The sequence below is a fragment of the Epinephelus lanceolatus genome, chromosome 4 (genome assembly GCF_041903045.1).
Source record: "Epinephelus lanceolatus isolate andai-2023 chromosome 4, ASM4190304v1, whole genome shotgun sequence".
NCBI lineage: Eukaryota > Metazoa > Chordata > Actinopteri > Perciformes > Serranidae > Epinephelus > Epinephelus lanceolatus.
This window is the reverse complement of record NC_135737.1, coordinates 25,042,230-25,057,610: the sequence shown is the minus strand read 5'-3', so window position 1 is coordinate 25,057,610 and position 15,381 is coordinate 25,042,230. Positions and strand designations below refer to the sequence as shown.

The following is a 15,381-nucleotide window of genomic DNA, read 5'->3' as shown; positions in this document are numbered from 1 at the left end:
GCACTTCTCTGAGTAGAAGACTCCTTTCATAACCCCACACAACATGATGCAGCTTCTGATGGTTACCTTAAACTCACATACTTTGAGTATGACTTTATTCCATGACTTTATCTCAGATATTTCTCTGTGTTTTTGTAGGATGTGCTGTGTAACTGTCTGGTGTGGAGGTTATTATACACTGTTCTGTGGGTTATGTTGTTCCCCAGGGTCGTGTATTTTCAAGGTAGTTAGTGGGATCAAAATATAAAAAAAACCAAAACAAAAAAAAACAAACAGTAAAACTGCAACCTGGAAAACCAAAACAGTGTTTACATGCACACTAATATTCCACTATTATTCCAAATATGACAGTATTCTGAATTCAATGCAGGTCATGTAAACAGCATATCCTTTTTGTATTTTTGGAATTAGGCCTTATTCCCAGTGAACCATTTTCCCGATAAAGAAATGTGGGATAGGCTGATATTTTTTGGGTTTAGGAGCATTCTCTGGGTATGTACAGTATATAGAGCATTTGGAATACGCATCTCAACTGAGGTTTTTGCCGCAGTTTGCAACTCAAGTCCCCCTGCTTGACGGTCAGCTCTGTGCATTGTCATGGATGCGTTGTATACAAACCAACTCGCCAACAGTTTGCAAGGCTGTGAGATAAAGATGTATGCCCTCAAGAAAAGCTCACATTTCTGGAGGGAGAGACACACCTACTTTGAACCTTGTGAAAGACTTGAATATCTACAGGTTTTTGGATGTGCGCAAATATGGTAACGCCGACCTTTTCGAGAAGGTGGTCAGAGGAATGAAAGAGGGAGGCTGTGTTTGCACTGTCGAACAAGCCACTGGTGGAAAAATTCTATTTTGACGCAAAGAAGCAAAATGACACAAGAGACTCCAGCTGTTCCACTATTCCATATTTTGATGTGATAAAAGACATGTTAGGGCACGTTAATAGGAGTGAGCACGGCTGCATGTAAATGGGAATATCAGTGGAATATTCATTTTCATTAACCATATAAACAGCTCAGTAGGAATATTGTCCTTTTTTGGAATAAGGGCAAACACTGAATATTTTGTGCATGTAAATGTACTAGATTATCTCTGTAGAGTTGAGGGGGAACAGCAGGGTGGGGTATAGGTTGAACGTACGAGTGATCTCCTTCACATACAAGTAGCCATTGGTAGTATATTGATTATAGCTAGGGGAGAATGTGATCAATGTTATAGCTAAAATAAGGGCACATTCACACCCGGATAGTCCGGGGGACCGGAAAAATTTCACACCTTCATTTGGTTCGGTTCACTTTCATATTGCATTTTTTAAAGCGGACCAAACCGCCTGGACGACATCACACAATTACATCAGCTGCTCGTTTGGGGGCATTATTGCCTGAAACGACCACTGACCAGGAAGATCACCACAAGCAACTGCGTATAGTCCTTTGACCATATATCAATAAGCACCTGCACCTCCTCACTACTCCACCTCTGCCCACAAGACATTTTTCAACGTTTTCTTTTTTTACCTCTGCTTCTCCCCCCTTGCAAGTAAACCGATACCCCCAGTTTTCAAGTGGACCAGGGTTCGCTCGTTTGGTCAGAGTTCAAATGTGCGTTCACACCACTCCAAACAGACCGAACTATCTGTGGAAGCGGACCAGGGTTTGTTTAAAGCGGAACGAGTAGCGCCAGTGTGAATGCGTCATAAGTCAATTTTGACTGCAGTTCGTCACTTCCGTGGACCCCAACATGCGTCCCCTGCTGCCTTTTTGGCTCTATAACTGTAATAGCTCAGATTATTCCCTCCTCACCCGAGGCACAAAAGTCATAATTCCTATTAACTGTTTGGTAAAACAACTGATAACGTCACTGATAGTTAAGTGATTTATATGACAGAAATCCTGCCATCCTGTTGTGTTTTATTTTTTATTCAAACTGTAACTGGTATGCTGTCTTTGCCAGGTTTCCCTCAGAAAACAGATTTTACATCTCAAGGGACTTCATGGTTAAATAAAAGTTAAAAAATATTCTAGAAAACTGAATATCTTTGAGTTTTGGACTGTTGTTTTGACAAAACAAGCCATTTGAAGACATTGTGTTGGGCTTTAGAAAACCGTGATGCCCTTTTTTAACAAAAATAAATAAATTCTGACATTTAAAGATTAAAAATGACTCAATTAATCAAGAAAATAATCTGCAGTTTTCTCAATAATGAAAAAAAAATTGTACTATTTTATGTTTTGTTTCCCTCTGTACACCTCTGTTTTCTCATTTTCGTCCCGACTTTTCTCTGTAATTCTTGTCCTATGGCTCTTTCATCTCTCCCTCTTGCTGCCATGATTCTTTCTTTCTCTACCCGTCCATCCTTGACATCCCTCTCACTCTCTGTTACATTTCCCCTATATCTACACTGTAATTGTGTTAGTGCCGCACTGCACTGGTGCTGTCATAATCCTTCATGGTCAGTGAGGCAGTCTGAATATACCCCACAGGGGAATAAGGAGAAGGGACCGGGGGTGGGAAAATCCATGGCGTAAGTGGTGACAGCACATCTCTTTTCTCTGCCTGTGATCGGTCATTAAAGTTCAATTGAAGCTTTATGACATTTTCTCACCCACTTCTGTGAGATTGACCGACCACCCGCAGCTGCCTACACACATGACCAGGGCAGACAAGTTTGTGTATGAACATTGTCAACAGCGTGTAATTTATGTATTCATATCCATACCCATCGGCCAATTACGTGCTAACAGGCCAAAATGGAAGTAAGCATCCACTATTTAGTCTAAAAGGTCAGCCATCTCATCTGAATCCCTGCAGTAGAAAGAGTTATCTCCCTGAGAATTGGCAGCTGCAGACATTTGAATTCTAGCCTAAAATTGATTATCATTGATTTGTGGAAAGATGCGCAATTATCACATTATAAGTCATTATTTAACCTTTTATAGTGTGGCAGTTTGTAAATTTGTGTTTAGGCGTGTTTAAATGGCATCACTTTGATGATTACACTGTTAAAGGTCAGAAAGATGTGAGGGAGGCAGAGGGCGGAGAGAGAGAGCAAAATGGGAGGAAGAGCAAAAGAGGGATAAAATGTGGAATAAGAGTAAGTGTAGAGGAAGAGCTCGCATGAGGACGTGAAAGTTTGTCATTCCAAACATATCCACATGAAAATACACAGCAGAATCAGATCTGTCTTTCAGGAAACAGAGGCAACATCTTAAGTGTATAAGTTTGGTTGGATAAATGAATGTTGACGTGGTCTCGAGGAAAGATAATGAGTTGTTAAAAAAAGAAAAACAACAAAGTAAAGGCGTGACGAGAGGGGGTGAGGAAAAGGTAACTGAGTCCATGTTGTGTGGGCCTGTCGCTGTAATGGTTCTGTAGTGAAGCTGAAGTCTGGAGGAAGGAGAGTGAAAGAAAAGGAGGCGAGAGAATGACGGACAGCGAGAATGAGAAAGAAAAAGGAAGATGATTAAAGGGGGAGGACGTTGAGTAGGATTGTTAGGAAAAGGAATTTGTTGCACATGCACACACTTTGACACTGTGCTGCTGCGGTGGCAGGGCTTCATCTCTTCTACCACCCACATTGTTCTTCTTCGTGTATCTGCTGAACCCTGCTCACTGCAGGCAGGGCTGATAAAATCACCCTGTTAACCTCGGCCCAGATCTTTTTTCACTGGAATGCAAAGCAGAAACTAGATGTATGTGTATTTGAATAAAACAAAAAGAAAATCCCATATAAAAAGTCACAGGAAAATTATCTGCCAGCAAAGCCACAACAGCGGAGAGGTCTATCACGTAACCCCTTAAAGAGTGACAGTTAGCATTGTAAGTATTATCAATGAATGGAGATTCACAATAAAACATACTACAAGTTAGCAATGAGTAATTTTTGGGGGTTTCCAAAATTTTAGGGATTGAATTCCAGACTCTAGGACCTCTTTGCTAAACTCGGATGATCACACCAAATTGTGTTTTGTCTCATTTCATTTTTTTCTTTCAATCTGACATTGTGTTAATGTCAGCTCTCTTCTGTTTAGGAAAATGGGTTTTGTTTCAACCTCAATCAGTAGTGGGTGACATAACCGTGCTGATGTAATTTTTATTCAACATAGGAGGCTGATTTAACTTCCAATCTCATAGTCGAATTGTCACTCTGGTGGAAAATGTGGTCATGAAACAAGGGACCATTTCATTGGGGCTATATGGGGGTGTTCGACGTCTGATTTACATAGAATTGCTTGGTTTTTCCATAAATAATGATATAATGTCTATTGTGGTATAAATTTCTAAAGCAAAGCACTCACTTAAGAACATAGCGTTCACAGAGTGCTTTTGAATTCATGAATTGTTCTCTGTCAAAATCAGCAGGTGCGTAGAAACAGCGGCCTGCGGTTTGCATCTCTCGCTATATTAAAATCAAAAGTTCTGTTTACAACCAGGAAAACTACCTAAAGTGTCTATCTATCAATCTCCACCCTATCTCAGTAGACTACTATCGACAGCTGCCCCCACACACACACCCTAAACACAACAAACAGCAATGGATAGAGCAAGTCCTATTATAAAATAAGTTCCTAGGCCAAGTCAAGAAGACAGATTGTGTAATTGGGTGTTTCAGCTGTTTTGTCTGGTGTGGAAACTAAAATGAGAATATGGATCAATGAGCCAAGACAAAAAAGTAAAGATTTGATGATCAGTTGACGACAGGCAAGACTTGACCAATTAGATTTGACTGTAAACTCTCAGTCAGGGTTACCCCAACATAGAAGCTATGGTAGCAATTTCTAGGAGCAGTTGACTCAACATTTATTGCATCTCTTGAAGAAATGTGTTAATTGAACTCATCCACTCTTGTCACCATCTTCTCTGTTGCATGTTTGTGGCTCGGACACAGGAACACAACGTTGTCTTTCTTAGTCCAACCTACTGAAATCTGATTATTTTCCCAACTGGGAAATAGCTGCCAGTGAGCATGGAACCAGATTTATTTGATCTGTGGAACCAGGCTGAGATATCCTAATTTGGACAGCTGAGGGTTTTTAAACTTGCTTCTACTGTAAAAGGTTGCTGTGTATATTAGTCACCCAAAAACCAATTAAAGCGGACTGAATGTGTTGTCTGTGTTTGGTTTGGGAGTTATGAATAGTGCTAAGTTTGCTGAAATAATCAGCAAAGACAGAAGGCAGAGTGTTGTGCTAGATTCAAACTCAAATGTCTTTGCAAAACAGAAGAATGGATTCCTTTCTCCAACAGTTTGTTGTGTTGTACCCCAGGGCATAGATGTGTACAGACAATAGTGGAGCTTGTTTGCAAAGTACTGCAGTGATCTTATATTAAAACAAAAAAGTATTGATCTATATTTTTATTATGAAGTTATCAGCCAAGGTGCACTGATCACATGGAGAAATGTACCACATCCTTCTTCAGCTGACTATATCTACACCTTAAATCAAAGATGGAGAGCGGTTGATTTTCTTCAGAGATTGCTCCCGGTGTTGTTATCAGCGAGGAGACAGCACAGTAATGTGAGTTTTACATTTGGCCGGCTCAATCTATCACTTCCTGTGTCCTCTTGTCACCCACGCTGCACCCTGGTCGTGTAATTATCCTGTCTCGATAGCCTTACATTGCATCGTCCTTTCCCATCAGCCAGCCATTTACCCTGACAGTCACTCAGTCAGCCGACCAGCCCGACAATCAGTTAGATATAGACTGCTATGTTGATTTGTGGTTTTGCTGTATCAGCATCGGCTCTGTGCCACTAATGCTCCATTTGATTTAGACAAACTGAATCCTATAACTGGCTTTTATTTATTTTTTTAATTAATATGTATTTGCTCTAAAATTTCATCATCATCACTGTTTGGTTTTTCTGGTGACTTCTAATTATTTTCAACCTCTGCACTGAGAATAGAGCAACATATCCTCACAAAACACAAAATTACGTACTTAAGGTTAAGATACATGGGTTAGGTTAAGGCGAATGAAGTTACATGGGTTAAGTTTAGGAAAAGAGACATAGTAATGAGATACCCTAAAAAAACTCAAAGTTTACTAAGCTTCACACGGAACACAAACTCAGCTCTCCTGGGGGAAAGTTACATACATACATAGTAGTACATAGTACAAGTTAAATGGGCTAGGTTTAGATAAAGAAAGTTATATAGGTTAGGTTTAGGAAATAAACATGGTTTGGTGTCATCATGTTATGTATTTAACATAAAGTTATGTAGGTTAGGATTAGGAAAAGAAAAGTGACGAGAACTTACCTTAAAATAACTCAAAGTTCTCTTGGTTTCAGATGGGACACAAACACTTTTCTTCTGGCGAAAAGTCATGTGTTTGTTTGACCCATTCACAGCAGCAATATCCAACACAGAGTCGTTCCATGGTTCTAACAAACTCGCACCCAAATGACTCGACTTAGTCAACAAACCCATTATGAACAGTTAGGTGATGTTAGCCATGTTATGCTAACAGTTAGCTCCGTCACTGTGTGTGCGACTGGGCTGACTCCCCCACTTTCACTCTCCCCAGTGCGGAGCTCACACTCCTGCAGCAGCAGCTACAACTCATACAGTCTGTGGTGTGATGGAGTTGAGCGTGGTGTATTTGAGGGAGCTGGTGGATCAGTGTGCTGAGATGCCGACAAAATGTTTGAAAACATGGCTATTCCAGACACCACTCCATTCACATGATGAGTATTGAATGAAGTACTTTATTAATATTGGTATAATTTTAAGTGTACTGGTACTTTTATTGTCATTGCTTAAATGATACCCAGCTGTAATGGTTAGATACTGCTAGAGGTAAGTGAGAAAATATGTGTTTTGTATATTTGGTGAACTGTCCCTTTGAAGACGAATGCCAAATTCACGTTATATGGAGTAGATGTTAGAGAGAAGTAGTTCCTTGATTTGCATTCACGTGATCTGAAAATTCAAGTCAAAGGTTAACTATACAGGATTTACCTTAAAACCAATCTATAGACTCATACAGAAGTAATCCCTCTCAATCTTCACTTATGGCCCATTAGAAGAGTGTGGTGGTGTATTTTTTTGCAGAAACTCTGCCTTCTGTATTTTCTTATTTTCTGTGCTCGGGACATTTATGGGTGTGTACACTCACAGTGCTCAGGTGAGGTCAGGGCTTTATTAAAACGTAGCAACCAGGTGCCAGACCATGAACAGCAGACATCCAAGAGGCAGAGTTGCACTGAAAAACGCAAATATAGCAAAGCAAAATGCCAAACGAGTGAATTTTGGGTTGTTTTTTACTTTCATTTTTTTGCTGGAGACAATCCAATATTCATTCATTTTCTGTAACCGCTTATCCTGTTGGGGGTCACAGGGGGGCTGGAGCCTATCCCAGCTGACATTGGGTGAGAGGCAGGGTACACCCTGGACAGGTCGCCAGACTATCACAGGGCTCACACATAGACACAGACAACCATTCACACTCATGTTCACACCTATGGGCAATTTAGAGTCACTGATTAATCTTGTGATGATGTTGATGTTAGTGCTGATTACAAGTCAGAAACTGGTAATCACAGTAATTACCAGAAACATGAATGCAACACAACATTTATTCTTCTATACAGTTGAAAAATAAATGTGTGTGTGTGAGAGCTACTGTATGAGCAGCAAAGCTGTGCAGATGGAGCAAAAAAAAAATCGTCGACCCTTCAGTTCTTGTTCTTCATATCTTTGTATTTGTCTACTGTAGGAGACATGAATAAATAATCAAATGTTCATTGTATGTGTGTGTGTATATGAGTGAGCACACATCCATAATGAATGTTACCTAGCTGTATTATGATAATAAATCTGGTTATGCTCTCAGTATTCCTCTGCGCAGCTGACACAGATTTTTATGAGTCATTTCTAATGGGACTGCAGGAAGCTGCTTGAATTGGCTGTGATACAAAGATGCGGGAAGCAGGTCTGCTTTAATATGGAAACACAAAAGGACAATAAAGTACTGCCCACATGGGTTTCCATCTCTACTTGAACTGTCTCTCACTGCTCTTCTCTCTGTTACTCGCAGATAAAACCGTGAAAGGGTCTGAATGCACTTGCACGATCACTATAATCCCACCCTCTCCATTTAACCTGACTACTTGCACATCAACACACACACTCAGTGTCTCCCTGTCCTCTTATTGCACATACAATTACACTTTCACAGCTTTTAATAATTGTTGTGTTGCCCTGTTTCTCCTCCTCTTTCTTTCTGTGCTGACAGCTGTGATTTTACAGCCTGCGCACTACATGTCTGTTTTATCTCTCGCTCCCTCACTCTTCGACTGTATTTCCTCTTCCTCCTGTTTACACTGGATGTGCAGGCACTGCCTTTTGTCTTTATGGAGCAACTCCCTGCTGGCGCGGTGCCTAGAACAACTCTCTAATCTAATAAACAGCATAATCAGGCCACTACTCCTGCCGTGGTGTTTCTCCCGAGTGTGAGCCCCAGAGGCAGAGTGAATTGAAGGGTTATGGCCTAATGGGGACCAGCTTGTATAGGCCTTGATCTGCCTGTGTGTTAACCGTCTGTTGCATGTTATCAGTGTGTCAGCTGTTGTGCGCATGTATGTTTGCAAGTCTGGCCCAGAGCATCTGCTGTGTGTGGACAGTCAAGTCCAAGTCTGTAGGCTGAGTCAAGAGTGCAGCATTGAAGTCCTCCACCAGCGTTGATGTGGCTCAGCAGGAGCTTCAGATCTGGGTGGGAGGTGGAGGTTTGGGGTGCACTGCTCGGTCCTCTCTCCTCCTGACCACACAAAGAATAAACTAGACCAAAGCCCTACTCTCTCTGCAGGAGATACAGCATCTCTCTGTGGAGGCGGAGCACATCGCTGGTGCTCTCTGAGCTTATTCTGATTCCCTGCTTGTTGTCGTCCTCCTCCTCTGCCTCCTGCTGCTGCCGCCTCTTTTCTCTCTGCTTCTAATAGTCTGCAGTTCCTCAAATGCGCCTCATTGCCATACCAACACCAAACTTTTGTTTATTAATGCCATGTGAAGAGTTTTGCTCAGCTACAACAAAACGACACCCACCATATTCACTGTTGTCATGTTAGTTAGGCACAATAAAGATAAACTCTCAGAATGGATCTTGAAGCACTGTAATTGACAGAAATACTGTATTTTACAACTCTTCAGAGCATTTAACTATTCAGTTTTGTCAGATTAAATGTAGTTTGAGTGGGTTTAGATAATATTAGCGTGATCACAGTGGCTCTGCATTCCTCGCACTTAGTTTTGCGCCAATTTTCCTCGCCTTCTCTCGCTGAAGTCTGTTCTCTCAGACGTTTTTCTCAAGAACTGGTTCCTCACTGTTCTCCTCCCCGTTTCCCTGCATTTATCCTCTGCCTCCACCTCCATGTCAGCACATCACATGCTAACTCTCCACAGAATGGATTTGTGTTTGAGATGACAGGCAAGTCTGCATAAGCACCCAAATATCATTGCTGCGTAAACACCAGACATGCAAATACAGATTAGAGTTATTTACAGGTTTGATTACCCACTTGCTTGTGTCTTGACCAAAAAGCTGCACTTGAACACACCACAAAGCCTACAGCCAACAGCCAACTAGCATATACAATCTGCACGTGTTTGAGAGGAAATAACTCTCCATACCAGCAGGCGGCGGTAGTCTGTATTCATCATTCAAAAAAAGGGAAACTGTAAGACTGAGGACGGATTCAAGATGCTAGTTAGCACATTAACAACACAACCCAACGCTAAAAGAACAACTGATATTTACCGTGTGCTAGTGAACACTGACACAAATGATTACAAACTGTTTCTGCTAAAGAGCTCAGTGGATAGAAAAATGACTTTACCTAATATGACTAGTTTGATTTGATCTCACTACCTCTCGACTTTGACGGCCAACATACATGAGACACGATAGCGGCGTAGCACGGCTGCTGCAGCATGCCCGCAGCAGAGGAACCAGTTCTTGAGAAATACGTCTGAGAGAACAGACTTCAGTGAGAGATGGCGAGGAAAATTGGTGCAAAACTAATTGAGAAGAACGCAGAGCCACTGTGATCACGCTAATATTATGTAATAGACACCTTGCTCATTCGTTTTAAGCAGATAGTCTATTTATTTTTCTTTGCGCGCGGGTCTGCAGCCCTCCAACAGGTAGAGCTGTGAAAAAAATGAGTATACTCTGTTTAAAAACCAGAGGCATTGCAAGGCAGCAAAACGACCCCGCGTTTTTACATTTCACATCAAAAAAATATCAATCAGATCAATACATCCACTTCTTAAAGTGATCATGTTAATTAATTCAGTACCAGTTAATTTAGTCTATATGATTTCAAACCCTCCATAACTAACTGAATTATCACTTGGCAAAGCTCATTACGCACACAGTGAAGCTGGCAGCAACTACACACTACAAAGACTAAGTCTGTGTAGCAGGAAAAAAAAAAACCTATTCCGCTGTTTCTACGTGACACGCCACGTCCGTGCCCCATGTATTTCAGCTGTTAGTCGTTCGTTTGCTTCTCTCATTTCTGTTTTTCTTGTCGTTCACTGAGCTGAACTGCCAATCAGTGATTTTATTGAGTCAACAGATCACACCACCATCTCCAATGCCAGTTTAAGATGAAAAAAAAGAAAAGCTGACAAGGGCCGACTAGTGCAAACGATGCTGCACACACCGCAGAATTTATGGTGACAGACAACAGCCCGGCACTGACTAATGGTCGACAGTCAGCTTTGGTATGTCGGGGCCCTTAGCCTTGCTCTTTTTGTTGTTTTTTGCTTCTCATTTATTAGTTTTGATTAGACATTTTGTAGTGCTTCTTTGTGATTATTTAGGGCTCAGTGAATTCTGCTCTACCAAAGTCTGTTAATGTGTGTTGATTTGATTATACTGACAAAACAAATAAAAACAATATTCAAATTTCCACAGAGCCTCGACAGACCCACATAGACAGACAATGCCCTGAACCTACAGTCATGTTACTAGCACAGATGTACACTAAACAAAAATATAAACACTTTTGTTTTTGCTCCCATTTTTCATGAGCTGAACTCAAAGATCTAAAACATTTTCTATATACCCAAAAGACCATTTCCCTCAAATACTGTTCACAAATCTGTCTAAATCTGTGTTAGTGAGCACTTCTCCTTTGCCGAGATAATCCATCCCACCTCACAGGTGTGGCATATCAAGATGCTGATTAGACAGCATGAATATTGCACAGGTGTGCCTTAGACTGGCCACAATAAAAGGCCACTCTGAAATGTGCAGTTTTGCTTTATTGGGGGGGTCTGGGGGGTGTCAGAAAACCAGTCAGTATCTGGTGTGACCACCATTTGCCTCACGCAGTGCAACACATCTCCTTCGCATAGAGTTGATCAGGTTGTTGATTGTGTCCTGTGGAATGTTGGTCCACTCCTTTTCAATGGCTGTGCGAAGTTGCTGGATATTGGCAGGAACTGGAACACGCTGTCGTATACGCCGATCCAGAGCATCCCAAACATGCTTAATGGGCGACATGTCCGGTGAGTATGCTGGCCATGCAAGAACTGGGATGTTTTCAGCTTCCAGGAATTGTGTACAGATCCTTGCAACATGGGGCCGTGCATTATCATGCTGCAACATGAGGTGGTGGTCGTGGATGAATGGCACAACAATGGGCCTCAGGATCTCATCACGGTATCTCTGTGCATTCAAAATGCCATCAATAAAATGCACCTGTGTTTGTTGTCCATAACATACGCCTGCCCATACCATAACCCCACCGTCACCATGGGCCACTCGATCCACAACGTTGACATCAGCAAACCGCTCACCCACATGACGCCACACATGCTGTCTGCTATCTGCCCTGAACAGTGAAAACCGGGATTCTTCTATGAAGAGAACACCTCTCCAATGTGCCAGACGCCATCGAATGTGAGCATTTGCCCACTCAAGTCGGTTACGATGACGAACTGCAGTCAGGTCGAGACCCCGATGAGGACGACGAGCATGCAGACGAGCTTCCCTGAGATGGTTTCTGACAGTTTGTGCAGAAATTCTTTGGTTATGCAAACTGACTGTTGCAGCAGCTGTCCGGGTGGCTGGTCTCAGACGATCTTGGAGGTGAACGTGCTGGATGTGGAGGTCCTGGGCTGGTGTGGTTACACGTGGTCTGCGGTTGTGAGGCTGGTTGGATGTACTGCCAAATTGTCTGAAACGCCTTTGGAGACGGCTTATGGTAGAGAAATGAACTTTCAATTCACGGGCAACAGCTCTGGTGGACATTCCTGCAGTCAGCATGCCAATTGCACGCTCCCTCAAAACATCTGTGGCATTGTGCTGTGTGATAAAACTGAACATTTTAGAGTGGCCTTTTATTATAACCAGCCTAAGGCACACCTGTGCAATAATCATGCTGTCTAATCAGCATGTTGATATGCCACACCTGTGAGGTGGGATGGATTATCTCTGCAAAGGAGAAGTGCTCACTAACACAGATTTAGACAGATTTGTGAACAATATTTGAGGGAAATGGTCTTTTGTGTATGTAGAAAATGTTTTAGATCTTTGAGTTCAGCTCATGAAAAATGGGAGCAAAAACAAAAGTGTCGCGTTTATATTTTTGTTCAGTGTAGATAACAATCAGCTGAACATTAGCATGTCCCTGATGTAAAGTAAAGGTAGTTATCATGGATGTATTAAACAGTTAAAGAGGGATCAATTGTTAAAACATCCATGGCAGCCCATTTACTTGAGTGAAAATTGCCCCCCAACTTATAATACGATGCTTTCTCTGGCTTCCTGCACTCTGCACTGCTGGACTAATGCATGCACATTAGTGTCTTTGTTTGGACAGACCTGCTGACTGCCCACACATGTGGGTGTATGAAAATAATATCTCGATACAACTCTTTGTGGTTTTTAAATATTAATTGGACCTAATTGTTTAAAGATTGTTTACATAGTGGTTTCTTTTTTAAAAGGCAGTGCAAGGCAAGAACTCCCAGAACATCATGAAACCTGCAACGTTTGACAGCGATGGCTTTTTACGAGGGATATTTGATTCTGGATTGTTGAGGATTTTTAAAAGAATATTTTGACTTGGAAAGGTTAGGGGTGGCTGGCGATCAGAGTTTGCCTGTTGATAAGAAGGAGACATCAATAAAATCCTAATTAAAGTGGCTGTTGTACATCATATGAGATTCTGTAGATTCCTCTGTGTTCTGTAGTCAAGGGCTGTGATTAATTTGCAGGTTTTTTTTTTCTTGATTGTGAACTTTTGGGGATGAGAAAAAGGAGAAAATGAAAACTACACTGCCTCTCCACAGCGCTGATAAGCAAATGGATCTCATAGACTGCTAATGGGGAAGTGAATTAGCTTGACAGAGACTATATGAATGAGATGACGCCGCATGAGAGCCCTGCTAATGTGGTGTAATGGCTGATATGTGATTAAAAATGACCATGTATGTCAGAATGAATCATTGGCTAGATGCTGTAAAGTTTGAGAAGCTGTAACTTTTTAAGATGAACAAGTTGAGCTGTAAAGTTTCATATTTGGATGTTGGAAACTCTTTTGGCTTTAGACAGACTTTACAGGCCTTATAACAATGTTTGAGATGACATCAATGAATAGTAATTTTGTTACAGTTTGCGTTAGAAATGGAAAAGCTTGCCACATATATTTTGTTTCCAACCTGTTAGAAGTCACAATGCATTCCTTATTTGCTGAACAATTTCACATCTTGCTGATGTAAATAAACCATTTTGCAGCAGCAGAAAACGCAGCAAACTTTATTTTTGTTGTTGTCATCTAGTGTAATTCATTGAGAGTGACAGCAGATTCCGCTCTACTTTTTCTTTGATTGTGAGCCATCCTTTTGCATATATTTGCTTCTCATGTTATACATTTAATAATTGGACATATGGGGAAACATTCATTTTCTTGCTTAGAGTTACTGTGTCGCCTGGCCAGCCCGCTCTCATTCCCAAGTTGTCAAATACCAATGCTTTGTCATGGCCTTCTGCATGTGCTAATGATGCCGTTGATGATGCCCTTTAGTATTGCTGTGAGACGTACTTGGCTTTCAACTAAATCCAATGTAAACCCATCTGTGGATATATTTGATGCTCAGAGCAACTGCCATAAAATAAAGCGCAAGACAGTCCTTGTAGGGTTGGGGTGAGGAGTGATGGATGGGTTAGACAAATGCCATTCTCGGAAACCATCGGCTGTATTCAGCGTCTGACTTCCGGCAGACGGCGGTACAGCCTCTGGGGGCAGACCCCCGATTTTTTGCCATTTTTCATTGATTTGGGCAGAGGAGGCGAATTTCCGTTTCCGACTTCCATTTATATATAAGTAAATATGCTGAACCATTGCGATGGATTCAGAGTTTGCAGTGACGCCAATTATGTTCCGCCTCGTTAGTTAACTGCACGGACCGTTTAACCTGGCAACAACTGCAGCCGGAAACCAGGGCTCTTCTGTTCTTCTTCCGGAGGCAAGATCTCCGGGGTTTGCCTACAGACTCTACATTCACTGAATGTCGAGTCTGTATAGAGACTAGACAAATGCAGACTTTCACCCAGGACACCGCTGTCAGTGTCCGGTGTGAAACTGAAAGTCAGTGCTGTTTTAACATAACTTTACGTAACTTACATCCGTCCATCACTTACTGATGTCACTCATGTCACGTATTTACGACACATTACATACTTATTTTAGCCCAAAACAGAATGTTTTCTCTAAAGCTTACCAAGATGTTTTTTTGCCTGAATCTAATCCCTACAGTTTGACAACTTTAACCACATGCTACAACAAGTTTCACTCAGGCGACAACTGTTAAAGGGTGCGTCTCATGGAGATGCCAAAGGGTGCCTTTGGTGTTGGTAGGCTATAACATGCCAAAGGGGCAAGAAAGCATCAATATTTGACAACTTGGGATGAGAGTGCATTGGCCTTGCATGTAGCTCAATGTAAAACCACAACATGTTCCTTTAACACTTTGGCTTTAGTTCAGTTTTAGTTAGTCGACGAGCTTTAAAGGTGCTGGTCAGTGGATTTTGTTAGCTTAATAAGACAGAGCCAGGCTAGCTGTTTGTCCCAGTAGCCAGTCTTTATGCTAAGCTAAGCCAACCAACTCTTAGCTATACTTCATATTTAATGGAAAAATATAAAAGTGGTATCGACCTTTTCATCAAACACTGTGCTTGTTTCACAAAATATTTAACTATTCCTTCAGACTGGAATGTTTCTGTATATGAACATGCTGGTGTCTGAGTGTGCAGCCTGGAGTGTTTAAAAGTCAAGGTTTTCTCTGCCCTTAGGTCCTAATTCAATAATAACTTGCTAATCACTCGACCTGTGGTTCTAATTACAAGTGTCATTAAGTTCTC

The 15,381-nt window shown here is 41.6% G+C and overlaps 1 protein-coding gene across 3 annotated transcripts in view; it reads left to right on the top strand.

Annotated features, from left to right (window-relative positions):
• LOC117259716 (syntaxin-1A-like) overlaps window positions 1–15,381 on the top strand; it is a 96,205-nt gene that overhangs the window by 12,845 nt on the left and 67,979 nt on the right. The window lies entirely within an intron of this gene.